This window comes from Tribolium castaneum, chromosome 1, assembly GCF_031307605.1.
Source record: "Tribolium castaneum strain GA2 chromosome 1, icTriCast1.1, whole genome shotgun sequence".
Lineage (NCBI taxonomy): Eukaryota > Metazoa > Arthropoda > Insecta > Coleoptera > Tenebrionidae > Tribolium > Tribolium castaneum.
The window spans coordinates 33,450,220-33,473,767 of record NC_087394.1 but is presented as its reverse complement, the minus strand read 5'-3'; the positions used below and the strand labels follow the sequence as shown (position 1 = coordinate 33,473,767).

Below are 23,548 nucleotides of genomic sequence, written 5' to 3'. Positions count from 1 at the left end.
CACATTTTAAATCAAATTGAGTTCATTACAAAAGAATTTGTTATAACCAGACTCCACTGTACAGTAAAATCTCTCTTAACGGACACCTCTAATAAGCGGACCCCTCAGTCAAACTGACATTTTTGTTAGTCCCGTTTTAATCTAACGTATTTTAAATGGTATAGTCTTTCTTTTAAGCGGACTCTCTAATAAACGGACGCGGACAATGCAATTCGAATCCTTGAAAACAAATTCTCTCCGTTAAGCGGACAGTATGCCATGTGCGCGTGTGTTATTTTTATTATAAATTATAACAAATCGGCAGAAAATTCAGCGAATCACATAAGCGGTACATATTTATATGTTTCCGTGTTAAACTGATTCAGATTCAAACCTCAGAAGATGTTTTAAAGTTATGTGTTATTATTGCACTAGTTCTTATTTGCAGAAAGTCTTATGGTGTCAATATGCATTCTTTATACAGTGTTATCATGGTAAATTTAACTAAAAAAAACGTTGGTCAAAAAAAGGAAGTTTCTGGACCAAAACAAATTTTAGTGTATGAAATTTACAGAGAAATGAAAAATTAAATTAAATTAAAAATGAAAGATCCAATCAGTAGCAATTTTTGTTAAAAATAGAGATAAATTAGCGAATAAATGCCATGGAAGTGAAAATATTTGTGAAAAACCAAGTTTTTTTGAAAGTTAAGAAGTTTGTGAGGACATTAAAAAATTAAATTTTTAAGGTATCATATAAATTTTAAGTATATTTCTGGTAAATTGCGAATCCTGATAAACAAGATGTAGCACATTTAAAAAAAAATAATTTAAAATAGTATCATACTAGTAATTCTTTAATAAATTAATTTAGTTTGTGTCTATTATTTCTCTTAAGAGGACACCTCTGTTAACCGGACAAAAAACGTGTCTGCGTCGGTGTCCGCTTATTGGAGATCTCACTGAACATTTTTTTTGTGCTGAGTGAACAATTCTTTGAATCTTGAACCAAGGATTCAAAAACAAGAATAATTTAAGAATTTTAAAATTTCGACATTTTAATACGTGCTGTAATTTACTGCGAATAAATAATAAGTAGATTAATTATTGTTATATAAATTAACTATTGCAATAGACATTGATTCTTGTGTGGGATTAGTGTATAATTACGCTCTAGGAACTACATATCAAAACATAAATCTGTTTTTAAGGTATTTATTACGTCACGACTACCCTTAAGGCTTCGTCTTACATAACGCGTCCTTTTTTATTTACACTACAAGTTTCAAATCCTTTTTGGAGCAATGCCATTCAACCGCTCTGCTATCAGTGCAAAAGCCCGCTCTTCGGACCTCCAATATTTAAATTATTTATACTTCCAAATAAGGTGAGGCGGTAATACAGTAGGTAATTTTTTACCATGTTACCGCATCCAATCGATCAAAATTATATTATCCAGTTTGGTAACATGTAATTACGGAATTGTTTGTAGATTAACAAAGTGCTTTTGGACATAATAATTTAACAGTTAACTTATTATTTTACGATTTAGAGCGGATCTATAGATCTGTCCAATCGATATTGTTAGAAGGTGCGTTCTCATTAAGCCTTCAGATTTGGAATTTATTCTTCAATAACAAGTCTTTATTGCAAGCGACGCGTAACTAACCTACTCTATAATAATGATTACAATCAAATTTACAACGCACATAATCGATAATCTAGAATCAGGTTTGAAAATTGGTGCCGGTAATGAATTTGCAATTTTACTCCGCCGAAAACGTGAAACAATAGCGCGCTTTCACGAGCTGGATGTCCTATTAAAAAATAAAGCGTTTTTAAAAGGGTACTAAGGGTAGGGAAGCGATGTGTAAAACTGTAAATAGATGCATAACGCAAATGTCAAGTTATTACACCCCAGGATTTTTGACAGACACCGGAAAATCAATATTTAGACACCATTTATTTTTTTTCATCCGTGTCTGTGCAAATTTTATGTTACAATTGAGTTATTGTGGTATTTATCAGCAGTCGCTGGTAATAAATACCAGTAAGCTGATTACAGATATTTATTATTTACATTAGTCATATTAAAAAAAAATGAAAATTTATTCAAATTCAGTCCATTAATAACAGCTGCAAGTAGAGTTGCACGCAAAGAAAATAATTGCCTCGCATTTAGATAACTCAGTCAGAGTAATTTAATTAGAGAAAAAATTACGTATTGTATTTATTTTAAATTATTTGGCCAACTTTTGCTACTACAGAAAAAAAATCTTCAGTGCAACATTAGTGAAATTGAATTGTTAGCTGGAAGCTCAGCAAAGCTATCACACATAACGGTCAGTTCTACCAAACTTGTGCCTTGTTGGATTGTTTCAGACGCAGTCCGCAAAACCGTCATTGGCAATGTTAGTGCCATTGAGTAAATTTAGTGGTTTTGCTTCAATTTAACACAAGCTGGATGCACTAAATCAATCTCAGTTGGTTGATTGTACTGTTGGCAATTAAAAAATAATAAAGGTAGGAAGAAAGTGTCGAAAGAAAAACGCGGACTGGTTATTAAAGAATTAGTTTTATCTGCGATCACAATCTAGATGAACACAGTGATAACTGTGTAATAATAATTAGTGGCCTTATTCTGAAATGACAGGTTCCATGGTGGATTAGAATGTCGCCTGTCGATGCTACTGAATATTCAATAACACGTTCATGCTTTGTTTCAACATTTTAATCCTAATAAACATCCCGATTACCAGACAATGAAAAAATACACAAGTCGGCGTCTTTGTGGCTGATAAAGATTCAACCGCATGTGACGTGACCGGAACATCGCAAATAATTCATCGAATAGCAATGACAACTTCTTGGAAGAAATGTATGATTTTGAAAAGGGTGCGAATTTGAGGCGCAGGATGCGTGTCGCATTTTCAAACAGTCGACGAAATGGGAAAGAAAGCACAAATTAATGATGGTTTCAAATTTTTCACACCGAGTTCATTAAACCATTTTCAGTGAAAAACTTTTTACTGATTTAAATAGACCTCCTACGGCTGGTCTAGTGTGTGGGAACATAAAAATTACAAGTTAAATCTCGTAAATAATTAATAAATAACAATTTACGAGGTAGCAACTGCTGCTTGAAAGTCCGAGTCCATTAGGTAATTTGCCCAGTGCCGGTTAACAAATTTTAATAATTTCCCAAATCGATTTTTTGATTGTCTGGAACACAGTGGCGGCTCTGTGCCAGTGACACGTTAATAACAGTTTAGTATAGCATTTGCACAATGGCATAATTGTAATGGACGTACACATTGCAGAGAATCGATCCTTGAAATGTATACGAGTCGGATTTCGCATTCAATGAGACTTCATTTGAATTTATGGTTTCTGTAGTTCATCGATTTTAGTTTCTAGATAACGTGCATTAGCATATAAGGGCTGCTGTTCTTGCAAAATATTCAGATGGTGCCACACGCAGTCAGATTGTACGAGCAAGCCAATAACAGTTAAGCAAGTTTTTGTTGTATACGTTGCAACCAACAGAATACGTAATCCAAGACAATTATTACAGTTTAGTATAGATTGCTCAACTTTGGAAGTAGGCCATTACGCTTTAATATGGGAATGACACGGGATGTACAAGAAACTTTCCAGAATTTAAATTTTTATTAAATCGCGCTTGGAGCTTTTTCATACCGCGTTTGTATTTTCTACTTGAGCAATTCTAATTCGGCGGAATTCTTCCACTGTTTTGCCATTACTAAATTTTCACGGACGGGATATTTTTGGATCACTGTACCTTTCAGTTGTAACTTCAATATTCGAAAGGATAAAACTTTATTCAAAATTGAATTCTGAGCAGTGTCACATTTTTGCAAAATTTTGAAAAATATGTGCTAGTAAAACACTTTTAGTAGTTTGAAAGCTAATAAAAAGAAACAGTCGAAGAAGTTTTCATGATAATTGAAAACAACTCCTCTTTGATTTGATTTAGAGGATGATAAAGAATAAAGAAATAAAGATGTAAGTTAGTTCTCTTCATCAATCTTTTATCACGTTTTTCTAAAAAAAATTTCATACATTTATCAATATCTACAAGCTCCTTGAAACAAATATTCGTGCTTTAAAACGATATTATTGTGGTAATTGGGGTATATTTTGTCCGTGTCCGCTATATAGAGAGTCCGTTGTAGAGAGATTGTCTTACATTTTCAAGGCTTTTGTTACATTCCTACAAAAATGTCCGTTGGAAAGAGGTGTCCGTTATTCGGAGCAGTCCATTAAGGGAGGTTTCACTGTATCTGATTTGAACAAGCAAAAGTAGAGCTTAAAGCTCTGTGGTTACAGCCCATGTTTTTCGAGGGATTGTGCTAATAATTGTCGTGGACTGGTCTCTGAATGAAAGACCAACTTCTAAATAACTTGGACAAAAGCAGTTTGTTAAAAAATTATCGCTGGCGCCTATGGAATAAGCTCCGGTATTGATTCCGGTAACTATTGCAAAAGAGTGGGCAGACAATGTTTTTTTGTGAGATAATTATTTCGACTGTGAGTGAGCCAATTTACACTAGTGACAGTGCCTCGTTTGTATAAAAGCACTTCTTGATTATCGGGAATGTAAACAAAGAGTTCTTGTGGCCAGTAATGCTCTAATTCAGTTAGTCGATCCGAAAAGTCTGGTTAATTAAACGTAATAGCTTCGTTCAGTTATTTAGGTTGACAGTGTTTACATTTACATTAGACCTCTTCGTTGTAGACTCGTTTTTATGACAACAACAACAATTTAAGTCTGTTCAAGCTTTCGATCAATCGGTTGTATTGGCCCTAATACATTCATTGTAGAAATAAATAGAAGGAAACGCAGATATAAAAGTCAATTTGAGCCAAGAGTCAATAACGGTCAGTTTACACGTCTCAATATAAGGACCCACTAGAGTCCAAAGAAGTAATGAATAGTATCGATCGCTGGACAGCGAGGGTCAGGCTGGAAAACTCGAGCACCGACTTTAACTAACGAAACGGAAAAAACCGGGGAAAATGTAATTTTATTACCGTGATTTATGAGACTTGAGGAAATTTTAATAATATGGCGGCCCTTGCATGCCCCAGTTTACATTACAAGTGCAAACAGAATTGATTCATTTCGGATTTTTTCGACCGTACCAAGCGATGCCAACGCGTCACAAAAACAAGCCGGTGATTCTTTCCAACATGCGATATCTGATAGAAAATATATTGTCTGCAAGGAGGAGGCCAAGGAGGTATTCACTTTACCGTGAACGCCGGCAATTCTTTTGATTTACGTTATCGTTTGTTTGTTCGGACGCGAACGCTGGAGTGTCGTTCTGACTTATTGTTTTAGGTAATGAGCCCATCTCTCTTCTCAAAAATACTCGATGAAAGCTCGCTGCCACTCGCCTGAGCCCCAATTTGAATACAAATTAAATAATAGAAACTCAAACGCAACTGCCAGCCTTTATACATTTCTTATGATTCACCTTTTTGTTCAACTCAAGTATTCATAATTAATTCACGGCGAAATATGTCACCCAGGAAATATTCGCATGTTGACTTGTGTGCTCCCCGGGGAAACGGAAGAATAGCTCAATCAAAAGTTGCTGTCCTATCCACAAACGCAATGATCTTTAGGAAAAAATACAAATTTCACCGTCCAACATCGCAAAAACTTACGACAAACAAATGGCCGATTTTAAAAATGTCTCAAAAAAGTAATAAAAGTTATTTTTTTACAACTCGTTCTAACATAGTTTTATGGACTTTTATATGCCTTTACAACCCTCTCGAGTTGTTAAAAGTCCAAAAAAGTCCATATGTTCGATTTTTCGATGTTTAATATTTTCCATTTTTGTTGCGATTTTTGTCGATTCCGGGTATCCGGAACATTTATTGAGCAATAACTCCAGAACTATTAGAGATAACCCCATGAAGTGTATTATCGTTGGAATGCTCTTTAAATTATATATCTTTTTCAAAAAAGATTATTGTTCTCCGACTAATAGTTTTCGAGCAAATTGCTGCTAAATGCAAAAATTGGTAAAATTTTAAAAAATTCATAACTAAAAAACTATTGGAAATTTGGCAATTTTCTCGATGCCAATCGATTCCCCGGATCATTTTGCATAGGTATGGACCAAAACAGTTCCACTGTTTAGAATAGTTTAGCCGTAAATGAGAAAATAAAAAAAATTAAAAAAAAGTTAACACCCCCCCCTTAAAATCGGTCAATTTTTAAAGTGTCTCAAAATCAAATGAAACCTATTCTATCTTATAAGTTTTGATGTGCTCTTTACGATGGAACAAACCGTTTTCTTCTAGCTCTTTTAGTTTGGCCGTAATCGGCGTTTGAAAATTGAAATTTTTTTTGCGAGATATCGCCTTGAGTTCTATACCATTTTGTAGAGTTTTTTATTCCGGTTATCCTCCATTTTTCCGTTTCTCGATATCTTTAATAGTTTCGCCCTAATTGGCGATTGAAAATTGAAAAAAAGTGAAAATGGAAACCTTTTTTTGCGTTTTTCTCGGAAACTGTAAGACTTAGAGCAACGAACAAAAAACCATCTGATAGCGCTTAATTTTCTCTATTTTTTCGACCAAACTCGTAGTCGCTCCGGGCAACGGTTCCGGCTACAGAGGCGATCCAAGTTTTTCACTAAAAAAATTCAAAAAAAAAACTAAAAGTCGTAGAACATTGCGGTTTGTTCGATTGAATTCTACGGCTCATTTTACATATTATATCAATTTTTCACAAGAATTAAAAATTTAAAATTTTTTGCCTAAATTTAGGGTAGCCATTTGTCATAGTGAAAAATTTTATTCATTACAAAAAATCATAACTCAAAAACTAAAAGTCGTAGAGCAATGCGGTTTGTTCCATTGAATTCAGCGGTTCATTTTCTGTATTATACCAACTTTTCACGAGATTTAAAATTTTGATTTTATTTGCTAAAATTTCCTGAATAAAACAATTATCTTCAAGAAAGTGAAAAAAAAATTTTTTAAACTCGTTCTATCATAGTTTTTCAGACTTATATATGCTTTTACAACCCTCTAGAGATGTTAAAAGACCAAAAAAAGTTCATTTATTCCATTTTTCGATGTTTGATTTTGTCAATTTTTGTCACGATTTTGGTGGATTCCGGGTGTCCGGAACATTTATCGAGCAATACCTTCGGAACTATTAGAGATAACCCCATGGGGTGTATTATCGTTGGAAAGCTCTTTTCATTTCCTATTTTTTTTAAAAAAGACATTTGTTCTCCGACTAACAGTTTTGGAGAAAATTGCAAATAAAAGCAAAAATAGGTAAAATTTTAAAAAATTCATAACTTAAAAACGATTTAGAATTAGGCAATTTTCTCGATGCCAATCGATTCCCCGGATTATTTTTCATAGGTAAGGATTAAAATGGTTCTACTCTTTCGAATAATTTTTTTAAGAAAATTAAAAAAAATACAATTTGGTTAACACCCCTTAAATGGCCAAATTTGAAAGTGTCTTAAAATTCAGGCAACGGTTCCGGCTACAGAGGGCTTTAAAGTTCTAATTCAGTGTAAAACAATGAAGAAAAACCATTTATTTCAGCACAAAAAAGTGTTCAATAATATATTCAAAAAAAATTTGAAAATTAAAATGTCATTTTACAAAAAGCTCGAAAAAATGTTGTTGGATTTTGTTGGAGTATTGTTGTGGATGGTGGAAGTTGCAAATAAACTAAGTGGTGCCAGTGCATTAAGAAAGTAGTTGGTGAATGTGAGAAAGGCTTTCGTTATTCGGAAAGCGATCCAACGCTAGAGAGAGCAGGAATGTAACAGCAGACTACAATCAGTAGGGGCAGTTGGTTGGCTGCATCCTTGAAATGCAGAGAGCGAAGACCTTCTTCCTGTAATAATTACAGCAGAATATCTCGGATTCCATGTGAAAATTGCTGGCGACATAAAATTAACGCTTGGAAGCGGATTAAGCCGCCACATTGATATGCAGGCAGATTGCTAAAAAAATATTTCCTTAATCCTGAAAACCTGATAAAGGAAATTAATTCCAAGAAAGGGAAAACGTGGCATGTACCGCAGTAAACTCTTTGTTGCGGTTTTAAATTGCAAATTCGAATTTCTCCCTCGGGTAACAGAGTTTTAATACTTGGTGTTAATATTTAAGTAATTTCTTTACGGCATAAACACGAACTCTTTGAAGAAGTTTGTCGTTTGAATCTGGCGAACTCGATCGAGCACTTAACTGGGAAAATGTTATATTGAAATTACTTAATGGATCAGACCACTCACAGTGTTGATTGTGCGTGAATCAAGGAAATTTAATTTTGGATCAAGACAAAAACTAGGGGTAATTCTTGTACATAAAACGGAAGCTTGCCGTTTGATTAATATTTGCCAAGTGAGATTACAAAAACGATCGTTTTGATGTAATTTATTTGCCAAATTTGCGAACTTGGTTAGTAATTAAAAAGTAATTGGTACGAACGGCGAGAAAATACCGCCAGTTACATCAGAACAGAACGAACTTGACACTCAGCGAAATGAAACGAACACAAAAAGTGAATTTCTTTGATCACTGTTGTAATTTTAGCCCAAAATTGGTTTGTGGTTTTAACCAAATCTCGGTTTTTATGAGTCACTTCCTTGATGAAACATCTGTGTAATTTGGGATAAGTAAATTGGTAAAACTACGAATATGTTAGTCAGAGTATTCACATGTCTGATGCAAAGCGACTTTCAGAATTTAAAAGCCGCAGAAAAGCGTGATTATTTTCCAAGCTTTCAGTTGTCCAAACTTTGAAATAGTCTTTCACGTCGTAACACTATAGGTTATAAATCCACAGAAGAATAATTTATGTATTCACTAGCCCCAACGTTGAAAGTTTCCGCAACGTCAGGAAAGAATTTTAAACTAAGGAGCTTTACCGCTATTACAGAAACTCTAAACAATTTTGTTTTCTTCTCAAATCTTTATGATGAAATTGAAAATTAATGGCACGATTTAGCACTACGATCTTTGTGCATATATAAAATCACGTAATGGAGTTGTAAAGTCGTAATCACTATGCTTACGAAAATTCTAGGAGTAATTACGTGCATTACTCTCTGGACAAGTAAGTAGCTTTGGCAAAATGATCATTAAGAATTTAATTAAACGGCGCTTGTTCGTATTATTGCGAAACCAATAAACCGATTAAAATGGTTGAGTGGTCAATTAACGATAAGTATGTAAATCGCAATAAGTAAAATGGAAACAGCAGGTGCATCAGCTTGAGATAAACGCACTCTGACAAACTGATCTGCAGTGAAACATCGCGTCCGCTTGACAATCGTTCATTATTAAAGACATCATTTGCAAATGCTCGCTTCCATGATAAGGCTCTTCTGAAATATGCTGAACAAACAAGCTGAGCATTATTAAGTACACGTACAGCGATTGATGTAGTTTCTGAGTGCAAGTTAATTTCCACACAAATAAACTAAAATAAAGGGTTAATTTCAAACGCAGAGAGGAAGAAGGTAAACGAGCCATAAGAAAATGTTAACTACAAAGTCCCTTGTGAAGCGGTTTTACAAAAAATTACTCTAAAACTAACGTAACGAGGCAAAACGGAAATAGATTTTTGCTCGCATAATCCTTTAGTAGGTCAAGCGGCTCTCCTGCTGGGGTGCACACACAAAAAACGTAATTAATCCATTTTTAAATAACTCATGAAAGAACAAAGGCACATACATCAAACTAAATGCGTTCGTGGTGTTTCTTCCGCTCTTGCTGCGTAATTTTCGCGCAGTCGGACACGCAGCTTGCTGTGCTAATTGAGCGAATCCCTTCACCTTATTATGTTACCCGAGAAGATTTGGTTTCGCTTAAAGACGTTAATTTATAATTTTGGACTAACGAGAAATAAATTTGAAAATGAACAGAGAGCCCATATTTGCTTACTTGATTAACATCAGACGTTGATGAGAGAATAATTTCACATTTGCGGCTTCAGGACATCCAGGGCGGATTTGGAGTATTTTTATAGTCAGAACTGATTTATCCAGATAGTTCTGGTTTACAAAATTTCACTTTTTGTCTGTTGCCGCAAATTTAAAAAGTTAATTCAAATGTATATGGCGTTCAAAATTTGCCTTCAGCTCGAATTTACATTTCAGAGCTTATGGAGAGTACGGAAGTTGCTAATGTGAGCAAAAAAATCTGAGGCAAAAGAGAAGTAAATGACTAAAAAAACTGTGTCTATTTTTCTAAATAAATGCTAGTATGAGTTATTTATTTCTCAAAAACTAGAGGTGATAGAAAAAAATCTCTGTGTTGTTTTAAAATAAGAATCTAACAATCATTTAACAATAGTAAAAAAATCGAAGACAATATAGAAGCCAGTAACTAAAAATTGTGTCCTACTAGAGCTGATAGAAAAAAATCTGGGTGCTGATTTGAAATCAGAAACCAACATTTAACAGAAAAAAAATCTCAGGCAATAGAAAAGTGAATGAGCAAAGTTGTGTCCTTTTTTTAAAAAAAATGCTAACTTGAGTTACTCTTATCTCAAAAACTATAACTGACGGAAACAATCTCTTAACAGTTTTGAAATCAGCGTCCAACAGTTATTTAAGCAAACAAATCTAAGCCAACAGAGAAGTAAATGATAAAAATGCTTTGTATTTTTCTAAGTAATCTATTTCTCTAAAACTAAAGCTGATGAAAAAAAAATTGTGTACTATTTTGAAATCAGCATCCAATAATAATTTAACAGCAGTAAAAAATAGGAGACAAGAGAGAAGTAAATGACTAAAAGTTGTCTCCTTTTTTTTAAAGAAATGCTAGCTTGAGTTACCTTTACCACAAAAATTGTTGCTGACAGAAAAAAATCTGTTGACAGTTTTGAAATCAGCATCTAACAGTTACTTAACAACAGCAAAAAAATCTAAGAAAACAGAAAAAAAAATGACTAAAAAAGTTGTGTGTATTTTTCTAAATAAATTAATGCTAGTATGAGTTATTTATTTCTCAAAAACTAGAGCTGATAGAAAAAATCTCTGTGTTGTTTTAAAATAAGAATCTAACAATCATTTAACAACAGTAAAAAATCTAATACAACATAGAAGCCAGTAACTAAAAATTGTGTCCTACTAGAGCTGATAGAAAAAAGTCTGGGTGCTGATTTGAAATCAGAAACCAACATTTAACAGAAAAAAAATCTCAGGCAATAGAAAAGTGAATGAGCAAAGTTGTGTCCTTTTTTAAAAAAAAATGCTAACTTGAGTTACTCTTATCTCAAAAACTATAACTGACGGAAACAATCTCTTAACAGTTTTGAAATCAGCGTCCAACAGTTATTTAAGCAAACAAATCTAAGCCAACAGAGAAGTAAATGATAAAATGCTTTGTATTTTTCTAAGTAATCTATTTCTCTAAAACTAAAGCTGATAGAAAAAAAATTGTGTACTATTTTGAAATCAGCATCCAATAATAATTTAACAGCAGTAAAAAATAGGAGACAAGAGAGAAGTAAATGACTAAAAGTTGTCTCCTTTTTTTAAAGAAATGCTAGCTTGAGTTACCTTTACCACAAAAATTGTTGCTGACAGAAAAAATCTGTTGACAGTTTTGAAATCAGCATCTAACAGTTACTTAACAACAGCAAAAAAATCTAAGAAAACAGAGAAAAAATGACTAAAAAAGTTGTGTGTATTTTTCTAAATAAATTAATGCTAGTATGAGTTATTTCTATTTCTATAAAAACAAGAGCTGATAGAAAAAATCTCTGTGTTGTTTTGAAATCATCATGCAACAAGCATTTAACAACAGTAAAAAAATCTAAGATAACATAGAAGTCAATGACTAAAAGTTGTGTCCTTTTTTAAAGAAATGCTAACTTGCGTTACCTATATTTCAAAAACTATAGCTCACAGAAAATCTCTGTTAATAGTTTTAAAATTAGCGTCCAACAATTACTCAACAATAGAAAAAAAACTTAGGGAACAAAAAAATAAATGACTTAAAAATCTGTATGCATTGTTTTTACATAAATGCTAATAAGAGTTACCTATTTTTCAAAAACTAGAGCTGGTAGAAAAAATATGTGTGCTGTTTTAAAATCAGCATCCAACAGTCACTTAACAGGAAAAAAATTGAGGAAGCAGAAGAGTAAATGACCAAAGCTGTGTCTTTTAAAAAAAAATGCAAAACTCAAATTATGAGTTACCTTTATATCAAAAACTAGAGCTGACAGAAAAAAATTGTTGACAGTTTTGAAATCAGCGTCCAAAATTTACTTAACAACAGCAAACAAATCTGAGACAACAGATATGTTGTAAATTTGCTCAATTATCAAATAATAATAATTGTAAAAATGTCAGGATCAATTCCTGCAAAGTAGGCAAAACGGGGGAAATTCTGGTCAGACTTTTTACTAAAATTAACGAAAAAATTCCGTTGATGGAATGATGCACTGATGTGTTATCGTTGAAAGCAGGGAAATGTATAGCTGTAGCAAACAAGATGACCCCGAGATTATGTTATCAACTAAAATAGTGCCATCAGGACTGTTTTAAAGGATTCTAGTAGTGGTCGATAAAGATCTGGGGCAGCGCTGGGATGCCGTATATGCATCATAAATTGCGGCCGCCGAAGTCCGGGCTTATCTCCACAAACAGTTCCGGAAAGAGCTGCAGGGTTCTGTTTACACTTCCGGTGGCCATCATTGCGATCGGACGGGTCGGTCGGTAATACAACGCTCTATGCATACTAAACACTTGAGCACCCTATAAGCGATAAGAGACCATTCAACGTATGCTAGCCGACGGCCCTAAACATCATGGCCACTTCAATGTTTTCAATTTATTACGTCCATTTTTCAGCGGATTCTCTCCTTCGCACACACACGAGACCATTTTGCAGATAAACCAGTCTCCCAAAGTAACAAATGTTTTTGCCACCTATCTTAAAAATTAAGTAACATGTTTTTTCATCTGGCGAAACTTGACCATTATTCTTCATTCTCTCCTCTCTATTAGTAGAAACAGCCAGTTTTGGTGAACGCAAATTATCATTAGATATCTTAATTAGAAAATTCCCCAGAACCAGTAATGGCCATGCCATCAGCGGAGCTAAATTATTAATCCAAAGTACAAGAAGCTTAAACGCTGACTTTTTAACTTTTTTAATAATCCACGGTTTAAGAATTTTTCAGCGGAAAACCCGACCAAGACCGCTAAACATGCACCGAAGTGGAAGCACAAAATTAGTACATTTTAGTTCCTCACCAGTAACTAAATCTGGCTCAATTTTAATAACTCAAGTAGACAAATCATTTCGGAATTTTTAAATCAGCGGTCGTGTGATAATCCCTTATTTTCTTTTTTGATTGAAAAATGGAAGGCCCAAAGCAAGATTTCCGGCGGTGTATCTTTAGCTTGATGGGTTCTATTCAACTCATCTAATCAATGCAAATCCAATCTGATTCACGTCGGTTTATTTAAAAGCTTCCATTGTGTTTTGATAGAAATATGTCGGACCCCTGACTAATAAATGTAGAGTTACATTATCCAGAATTTTAAGGAAACGCATTGAAATTCAGTGAAAATTTTATTTCTAAACGAGGCAATACAAGTGCCAGGGCCGAAATGTAAGGTAAACAGAAAAATACACTTGTCAGGTTCAATATTTCCATTAAATACATAAAATAAACGCATGCATCATTTATCACAACACTTGTGGTGTTTTGATAGCTTTGAAAAATATTTTTGAATTACACCAACCACTCCACCTCATTATACCCGAGCTGTTGTTTTAAATTAAAACAAAACAGCCTGACAAAAATGGCCATCAATTTTTTCATCAAATTAATTTCAAATTCGGTCGTAAAAGCAAAATCTGCGCTAAAGTGCCACCATATGTGTCAAAGTTTTAAGAAATCTTCGCTAATCATATTTTCCTTTAATAAGCTTCAACCCCTTCGTATATTAAGCCATAAAAGCGGCCATAAAACAAATAAGAGTTCTTGAAGCCAAATGTTGCGAACGCTGCCTTTGTTATTTTCGTGTATTTCACTTCCCAGACAAACTTGCCTTTGTATTGTCTGTTCCCACATACGTACGTCGCTGTAATATTTTTTTGACACGAAATTAATTGTTAAAGCATGGGAGCGTCGTATCTCTATTTTTAAACGGACTGTCGTCCCTTCAAGTATTACGTTACTTGGATTCGGAAATTTGAGCAGCAGGTGCACCCATTGTGGGAGATTGATTTGAGGATGTTTATGTGTTAAAAAGATGAGACTGATTGGGCCTTCAAAATAGAATTTCTACAAAACTGTATCAACAACTCTAAATCTAAGTGATAAGCGAAATAGATGTTCGGCATAAAATAAGCCAGGCGTTTAAATATTTGTAAGTAATCGTAATTCAAGGAAAGAAAATACTACAAATATTTGACGAACGGAAACGGTAAACAAACAACATGTTACTCCTACTTACATTTCTATTTTCTTTTCTTCTGCTCCATGTAAAGGGTTGGTCGATTCTTCAGCGATTTGACGGACATGTCAAATTCCTGAAAAAAAATTATGTTGTAGTTACGATTCCCAAATTAAACCAACCAAAGAATAATTTATAGCTTAGCACAATTAATCTGCTAAAAAAATTCTGCAAATAAAAAAAATTACAGGTGTGATTAATTTGTAACGCAAGTGAAGAAAAAGCGCATACTGGCTTAGGAACGGATTTGTTTAAAAATAAACCGAACGTGCAAGTACCATCGAGTTAAAATTTCACTTTGCAAAGTAAATATGGGTTGCAAATCTTCCATCTGGGAGCAATGATCAATGTTTACTGAAACTTTTACTTTGAAATGTTTGCGTTTGTCACATGTTTTATTTATTTTCGTTTTCCCCTTTTTCACTTGAACCTATTTTGATGTTTTATTCTTCGAGGGCGGAATACATAAGCACCGTTTTCAAATCTCTACACTTTCTGACAAATACAGTCGATATATTTATTGCTCTTTCCATGCATGCGGCCCCCGCTCTCATCAACTATAGTCTCTAATCCCGAAAATCCTTTTTATTGATCTCTGAGCCAGAATTATGGATTTGGACACAAACAACATCACGTTATGCTCAATGTAAGCAATTTCGATACTTTTCCTTTACTGCCCTTCGTGGGGGACATTAGGAATTTCTCGTCGTCATTATAACGGCAGAGATAAAATTTTATCCGCACTTTTCTTCGTTATACGATATTGATTGTAATTGCAATATGTGAGTTGTTATACGGCGGTAGACCTCGACTTGGCTGTCGCCTTGGGGACTATCTTTATTGGCTTTTGGTGTCGGTTTGTTCTGTTCATTTCTTCCGATTCCTCGTCAAATGACATGACGTGAAGCTGCGATTGATTGGCTTCTTTGATAAGAAAGGCGGAAAAGGGCTGGCGCCACATTAAATGGATATCATATCCTCCTCCATATCTTTATGATGCAACTTTAATGAATGTCGGCATTCATTTTTATGGTAAACTGCCATCGGCACTAATGCAGAAAGTATCGACAACAGTCAAAGATTCCTGTTATCAATAACAAACAAGATAACCGTTCTTCCTTTCATGTGAAACTCTCAAGACTTGCTTGTAGACATACAATTGTAATTATCTGTGAATTGAAGTGAATGACACTGATAGTTGGAGAAAAATAAAGATTTGTGCGTACGATTCATATTCCAAGAACAGAACGATAAAAAATTATTTAAAAATCATCCCAGCAGCAATTGTGTTTAATGAATAAATCATTAATTAAACGATGAAGCTTCGGGCGATAAAACGCTTTGTTTTGTGACCAAATAATGCTCTTAATGTCTTAGTTAACTTTTGACCTTTTTCACTTAAAACTCCCTTTTGGTCATCACTTGCCAATAAACATCGTAAATGAGATAATTCGATAATTTATAGTGGACAGAAGTAAATCAATCATTCAGATTTTCCTTGGTCGATAAAGACTTTACTACTGTCATAACAAACTTGAAATGTAACATATTGATTTCATTAGCCACGAGTTGGTTTTAAATTAGCGTGCGATATTTTGAGCCTTCACAAACAAAACTTTCTCACAGTTTATTTTCGTGTAACTCTGAAGGGTTACAATGAACAGTAACCCATGACCAATTTGCAGCTGGTAACTGACAGGAGGAGGACCTAAATCATTCATATGCAGATCGCACACAGTCGCAATTTTACAAAAGTTCGATTGGACACGTGTTGAAGTTGCAGCTGTGTGAGTGCAGTAGGTATTCACTTCCCGACAAAAGGATAGTGTTACACTTTATAATGAGAACAACGTGCGCCCATAATTAATTATAATTCAAGCCGGATTATTAATAGGGCCCATTATGAAATATTCATAAATAAAACGAAATTTGAGCTTATTGAAAGTTGATGCCTACAAACCAATTGATTCTTTGTGTTTCTGTTGGGTGTTTTTACTTTGATATTGCAAACGAAACGGTTTGCTAATGGGTGTCAAAATCGGGAGCTTATCTTTATGTGATCAAGTACAATGCTAAAAGTAGGTTTAGCAACGCTAGCAACAACCATATCTATATAACGGGAGAGTTTAGGGTAACGAGCAAGGGAATTGGTTAATATCCGGCTAGGGTGTTAAAGCGACAAGGGCTCACAGCTAACGACCGGGTGAACCAAGCAGCCACCCTGTCCTTAATTATGACTCTTTTGAGGTTGTAAATCATCAGTTTAGGCTGTTTTATGATGTGGGTCACTTACGTGAGTCCAAAGTTTTAGTGACTTGAAGATGAGGCAAAATAAATTAGTTTGTAAAGTGACAAAAAAAAAACAACCAAAAATTTTGAAATTTGCTGCTTCATGGAATAGAAAGTTTATATGTGAACAAATCCCTCAACACAATGTAGAGAATGTGGAAAATCTCTGCCACTTTGTAAATGGCATTTTTGTAGCGCTTGTGTAAAGTGCTGATGGACATAACTAACAGACATCAAAATATTCGTCTGTTGAGTTCTCTAAATTCTTTGAAGTTTTTTTACAACAGAACTGACTAGTTAGATACCATACATGATAGTGTCTTCATAAACTAATCAATAGGTTATGATTCTGATAAAAATACAGATTTACTATTAGTAGATTTTTTTCAAAATTTTCCTGTAATTCCTTACAATCAAAATTAATCTATAAATATTGAGACGCATTTTTTTATTGTTTCTAATTTTATTTTGGAAAAAACAATGCTTGAATGCTGTTTTGTGTAAGAATTACGTGAAAATTATCGCTAGACTCAGAAAAGCTCCCCCCAAAAAATTATTTCTTTGTGTTAATTGCATCAAATTCTCATTCGCGATTAATTTGACCTTTCCCAAGTAATTGGCCGCTTAATTCAAATTAGTTCAATGGGTGATTAATTAAATTTAGTTGCCATTTAGGCATTTACTTTGCAAAACTCAGTTCAGTCGCAAATTTCAAGTTACAAAAATAATAAATAAATTAAATTTTTTATTAATTTTTGCACAAAAGAACATGATGTTTACAAATGTCATTAGAAATACTTAATCAAGAAAAAATTTTTCGAGCAACTCAATATTACTTAACAAATTGCAATTCTGAAAAAAATTCTGAAAAAAAACACATGCACAGAGAAAAAAATCTGGTATTTGAAGACAAAGTTAATTCCTGAGTGATTATTATTGTAGTTTTTAAGATACAATAAAAATATTCTTTCAGCAAAGTCACCCTGTATAATATTAAAAAAAAATAAGCCTAATTAAGTGAAAAAAAATTAAATTCATTACACTATTTTTGTCTATAGGTACAATGATTGGGCCCCCAAAATTTTCTCTACAGTTGCAGCTGATTTTTTTGTTACTTCCCTAGTTGTAGTTTGATAATTTTTTCAGTCTTGTAACAAATGATTTCATTTTAAAATAAATTGATTTTGAATACTCTTTTTAAACCTACTACAAGATACAAGATAAACAGCATTTTTTTCGCATTATCTGGCCTCAATTTTGTGAAAATGTAGTAATGTATGTAATTTCAATTTAACAAATTCTCTTGTGACACAACTATTGAAAATTCATTCACACAATCGAATTATTCGTCGAACTGAATAATTGCACAATTTTCAAATAATTTCGTTAAAATCGTGAATTATTCAATTACTAAAAATAAAAAACAAACTATTTCAATGTCAATCGTAATATTAATAATAATTTCATTTTTGACATTTTTTCCCGTATTTTTCCCTCAACCAAGGTAAGAAGTCCTTAAGATTACAATACTTGTGAAACAACCACATGAACTTCGTGATACCACTACTACTACAGAACCCAGCAGGTGTTGTTCTACATGATTGTTGGTGTAAGGGCGTGATTATGTAAATAGAATGTTAGCAATACGGAGCAACAGATGCTGGGAATAACTGTGGAAGGGCCTAATCAAGAATAACATATTCAGTTGTGCTGAAATTTAAATAATTACTCACACTTTGGTTTGGTCAATGATTCTGAAGAAGTTAAGCATTTAAACAAATAACCAGCGACACGAAGAACTGGGATTAACCGTTGGAGAGCTCAGAAAGTGTACGATAATCGAGTCATTATGTCTGTTTGAATAACTAACAATCACATTCGTCGCTTTTCATTTCAACTTCACTAAGAATCAGATTAGACAGTGGAGTGTTTGTTTGGTAGTAGTATGAGTGGTGTGTCTACACTCTAGTCAGTACTCAGCAATTTGTCCGTTGCCGATTGCCAACAGTCGTCTTGTAAACAAATTGAATGAAGAAACTGAAGAGTGCTCCAAGTCGTGGGTGTCAACAGCAAAAGGCCACCCAAGTCCGTGTGAATAACACCGCCACTCATCAGTTCCCCGTAATTATCACAACTTATTTTATCATCTCATTGGCACTGACCGCTGATTGAGGCGACCAGTGATTAAAAATGCAAATGAAATCGCCTTCGGATAGCGTTTTCTTGTCCACACTAACGTGACGGCGTTAGAGGTAAAAAGTAAATAAGGGAAATACTTGGAACTACAGAAGAATTGTTGCATCTTCATTCCGACCCAAAGTCAGATGCGAATGACTGGCTTTATTACTTTACAAGCTCAATTCATTACTTTTCATTCATAACAGTTAAGATTAGTCGATTGATATTTACTAACAAGCACAGAAGCGGTACTAAAATTTCCATAATCCACCTAACTTCAGAAGCTCGAACCCACTCCCTATTGTTCATCAAAATGAAATGTTTAAAATCTCTGGACACCCGACATCACGTCAGCTACTTACACACATGTTTTCCATTATCAGGGTGTCCATCCCTTATTAATATTTATTAATTTACTGGGTGTGCATCCACTAACTAGGTAGGGTTATTTGTACGATGGTCACGTATTTTTGAAGGGTAGGGCCACACGAAATTCACGTGTTATTTAACAAGGTATAAGCTTATAAAGGAAATCACGCTGAATATTTATAGGGGAGGAAAAATCGTTGATCGGTAATGGGATTTGAAGAAATTTCGCAAAATGTGTGATACTCGCAGCCTAATGTTTAGATCATGTTATCTTGACATTCTGACCTACAAGTAATGGAAATTTAGGAACAATAGGGCAAAGCTTTAGGCCGGGATTATGATTACACAATGCCTTTCCGGACGGATAATCATGAATTATGAGCAGTTCTTCGGACAAAAAGCTCCTCTGCTATGTACTCGTATAGTTAGTTACTGTACAGTAATTAAGGACGTTGCAATGCTGTTCTTGTAATAAACTGATTAAATTAAATAATGATCCATTAATTCCGAGCGCCAGTGTTGCAATATTTTTATTTCTGCGTGAAAAATTCGGCTAGAGCGTAATGAACATCACATTTTCAAATACTGAAAGGATTTAATTATTAAAACTTCACAAATGAAAATATTGCGACCGTTTGTATTCCGGTCAGACACTATTTTAAACACAGTGTTAGGCTCAGAGGAGCCTCACCTGTAAATATTTATTGAATGAAACACCTGCACCCAGAAGAGTTTTATAAATAAGCAATAAAATATAGATTCTGACTAAGCCTCCCGAATGCAAATTAAATCGGAAAACAAGTGTTGTAACACGTGATAAATTTCAGTAAATTAGTTAAAAATAACCAGATAATGTTACAAGACTGAAAAAACGGAGGATTACTCCTTTTGCGTTTCCGAATCGGAATACACCTCCGCTACATCAAAAACTTAATTACACGACCCTCCGCTAATCTGAAGAATTCCAAACACCCGACTTTCATCAAGACGAGAAAATGAGATTGATGCAGGATTTTCCTCAAACAAGTCTTCTGGTATTCAAGACCAGCAGAATGGCTGCAAGCGTTCTATTTCAGCAAGTTATCGAAGTAATTTAAAAGCAGTTCGCTATGTTTTCGTGCTTTTGTGTTTTTCTGTCCTGGCAGGATGTAATGATTCAAATTTGAAGAAAAGTCACGCCACAATTTATTGCTCGGTTTCGAGTGCGTGGGCTAAGACAACGTAGCAGGAAATGTTTCCATTAATAAGTAATAAATTAAAGTAGGAACGGTGACACAGGAAATGCAAGTTAGCTGGAAGAACATTGAGCGTACACCTGTAAGTGATACAAGTGCTTCAGCTATGCTCAAAGATTGGGAGATTTTATCAGTTTCAGCTCCCTAGGCCAGACTGATAAATATAGACTGAACTTGAACTATGACAGAAACACAAATGATAAAATCGTTACTGTTATTATTAGCAAGACTGTATTTGCTTGATCAATATTTATAGCAACCGTGTCATATCGCCTTGATTTACGAATTAATTAACGAAGCGTACGAAAAATCGTTAAATGTCACTTGTAGTAATTATTTGGCACTGATAGCTGGTGTATTTCGCTGGAATTATCAAGCAAGGAACAAGATAATTTTGAGAGCTTTCTGGTTCTGCAGGAATTTGTAATCATCCCATTGGAGTCATTTTCAACAGCTCGACATTTTATTCTTCATAAAAATGACAATTAAGTTCTGATAAACAGCTGTCGGAATTTGTACAATCAACAACGTGTAAACAAAAAAGCGGAAGTACTAACTTTGTGTTAATCGCCTTTTTATATTGTTATAATTGCTAACAGATTCGGATTGGATCACATTCTTCAAGCTTATTAGGGATGATGTCCGGTCACGACTCGGCTCATTATTCTTGGGTATTACCACTTACCGTTACACTATAATAATCTTCTTGATTTGGTGGCGTTTAGCTACACATGCAATTTAAAATACCTCTTCGTACTAAACTAAAAAGGCAAGATAATTCGAGAACACAGCTTTAGCCATTTACACAATTTATAAGAAATAAGTCAGTCCTAATAATATACTTGGCTTTATTAAGAATTAAGTATACGTTTATACCCTGTTTTCACATTAAATTAGGTGTAACAAAGTTTAACAGTATCCATATTCTTTCAATATAACAATATGTGGATCTCCTTGAGCTTTTAAATTTGTCACTAAGGTTCACCTAGCCATAAAGAAAAAAATCTTTCTTGAAACTTAAAATAATTTTTGTATTTTGTTACCAGAATAAAATAAAAATCGATTTTTTCGTGACTTGACGAAATATATTTGTGTACAGTCACCCAAGATGAAAATGACGCGTCCATAAACAAACGCCTATCGTACACGTTAACGTTAAAAAACGGAACACATGATAATGAATCATTTTTATTTAAATTTTTTTTAATGTAGCATCCGGCATTTCGGTTAAAAGTTTACACATTATTAAAAGTTTTGTAAAAGTCTGACGTAAGTCAATTAAACACTCGCCAAAACAATTAAAATTAGTTTAATTAATTAATTAATCAAGTTAATTAGTATTTACCGCTTCCACATAACAGAATTCAACTGCGGTCTCATAAGCCACTTACGTATTTAAAAAAAGTAGAAAAGCACTCCTAAAGCAAATCTGTGTAGCTCCTATAAATAATAAAGTGTCCTAATTCTCGAATTTCCTAATTAAACTTGGGAAGTGAAAATTGTAAAAGTTGCAATACGAGAAAAGGCTGCCCTTAACGTTGGATTACTCCAGCACGTGGCTTATGAAAATCCCAATAAAACGCGAAAAGATCGTAAAATCCAACGGTAGAATTGCCTTTCATACAAGATAATAAATACTCAAGTTTCTGTTTAATAATAAATTGTTTTTTAACGACTTCGATTTTTTGGCGAAAGCGCCGACTTTTACAGTTACTAAATGAAAATATGTACTAGTACGTACATATCTTGTAATTTAATGATAGCTCCAGCACACAAATTACATTTTAAAAAATGTATGGGTATGTGTAAAGAACACTAAACTTGTGTTATATTTTATTTAAACACAGTACAAACAATTTGGATAAAATTTAAAACAACCTCTCGGTGAATCCGAGGATTTTGAGTAAATTTGAATAGACTAGGATCCTATAAATACTGTGGATGCTTGAATCAAGCGTTCAACCCCCAATAACGAAGTGTCAAATATGACAGCTACTCCGAAGCAGCCACGGAAGTTCTGCCTCCTGCGACCCGAAAGTTTTCTCTCATCCTGTGGCAAGGATATAACTCGTAAACCTTTGGATTGATTGATTAATTGTTCTAGGGCCTAATTACAATTCATCCACGGGGAGCTTTTTTCTCAAATTAAAAGCTTTCCAATTACATTATACCAAATGAAATTTCCTTCCATTGTATGTAAATTGAAAAAGAAAGGCATAAAATTTCGGTAATTGGATTTGATTAAGTGGAAACAATAATTGGAGGTGGTTTGGTTCTTCAGCCGTCTCTGAAATGCGTGGGTTTAATCAAATGCCGGTCGGTTCGGAACAAATCAAATTACACATATGGGCCGACCATCAGCAAACGCAGAAAAAACTCACCCTAATGTAGCAGAATAATCCAACACGCAATAATAATTTACACCACACTGAACTCGCTTATCCACGATAACCATTTAGAACTTCCACATAATTAAACGTCCCTTTTACAACAACAAATTCAAAATTCGAACTTGGCTCCACAATGTACCGGCTAATTTTATCGGGGTCAGACACGGGGGCCTTAATGTTTATTGTGGATTACATACACATATACGCGTGTTCAAAGTCAGAAACATGTTGAACTAATCCTCCTCCACAGACGCACAAGTTCGAACTGCTATTCGCGCTTGCCCACAGGTCCCATCGAGTTTCCCCTTCTTCAAAGACACCCCACTCTACCGTATTATAGATATTTTATATATGGCCAATTCCGACTTTACACCCTGAATTTTTATAAGGTAAGCTAGGTGCTATATGACATTACATCCACCATACATACCTGTTTCGACCAAGCGCATTACTTTATTGCCGCTGTAAATATTTTATGCTACAAAATCGTAAACTAAGAATGATTAAAATTGAACAACCTGTAACAGCTCACTTCACTTCGTAGCCCCAGAAGAAAATCGAAAGAAGTTATGCCTCTTGTAATAAATTAATAAATAATAATAATAATGGACAAC

General features: G+C 34.1%; 1 protein-coding gene across 1 annotated transcript in view; it reads right to left on the bottom strand.

The window, feature by feature from the left end:
* The window catches only part of LOC657382 (discoidin domain-containing receptor 2), a 41,698-nt gene extending 18,500 nt beyond the window's left edge, over window positions 1–23,198 (bottom strand). The window contains exons 1-2 of the mRNA XM_008201862.3: window positions 22,926–23,198; window positions 14,474–14,549 (exon numbers count right to left, since the gene is read on the bottom strand). The gene's annotated coding sequence lies outside the window, so the exon portion shown is untranslated. The remainder of the gene's footprint in view (window positions 1–14,473; window positions 14,550–22,925) is intronic.
* Between the last annotated feature and the right edge of the window lie 350 nt (window positions 23,199–23,548).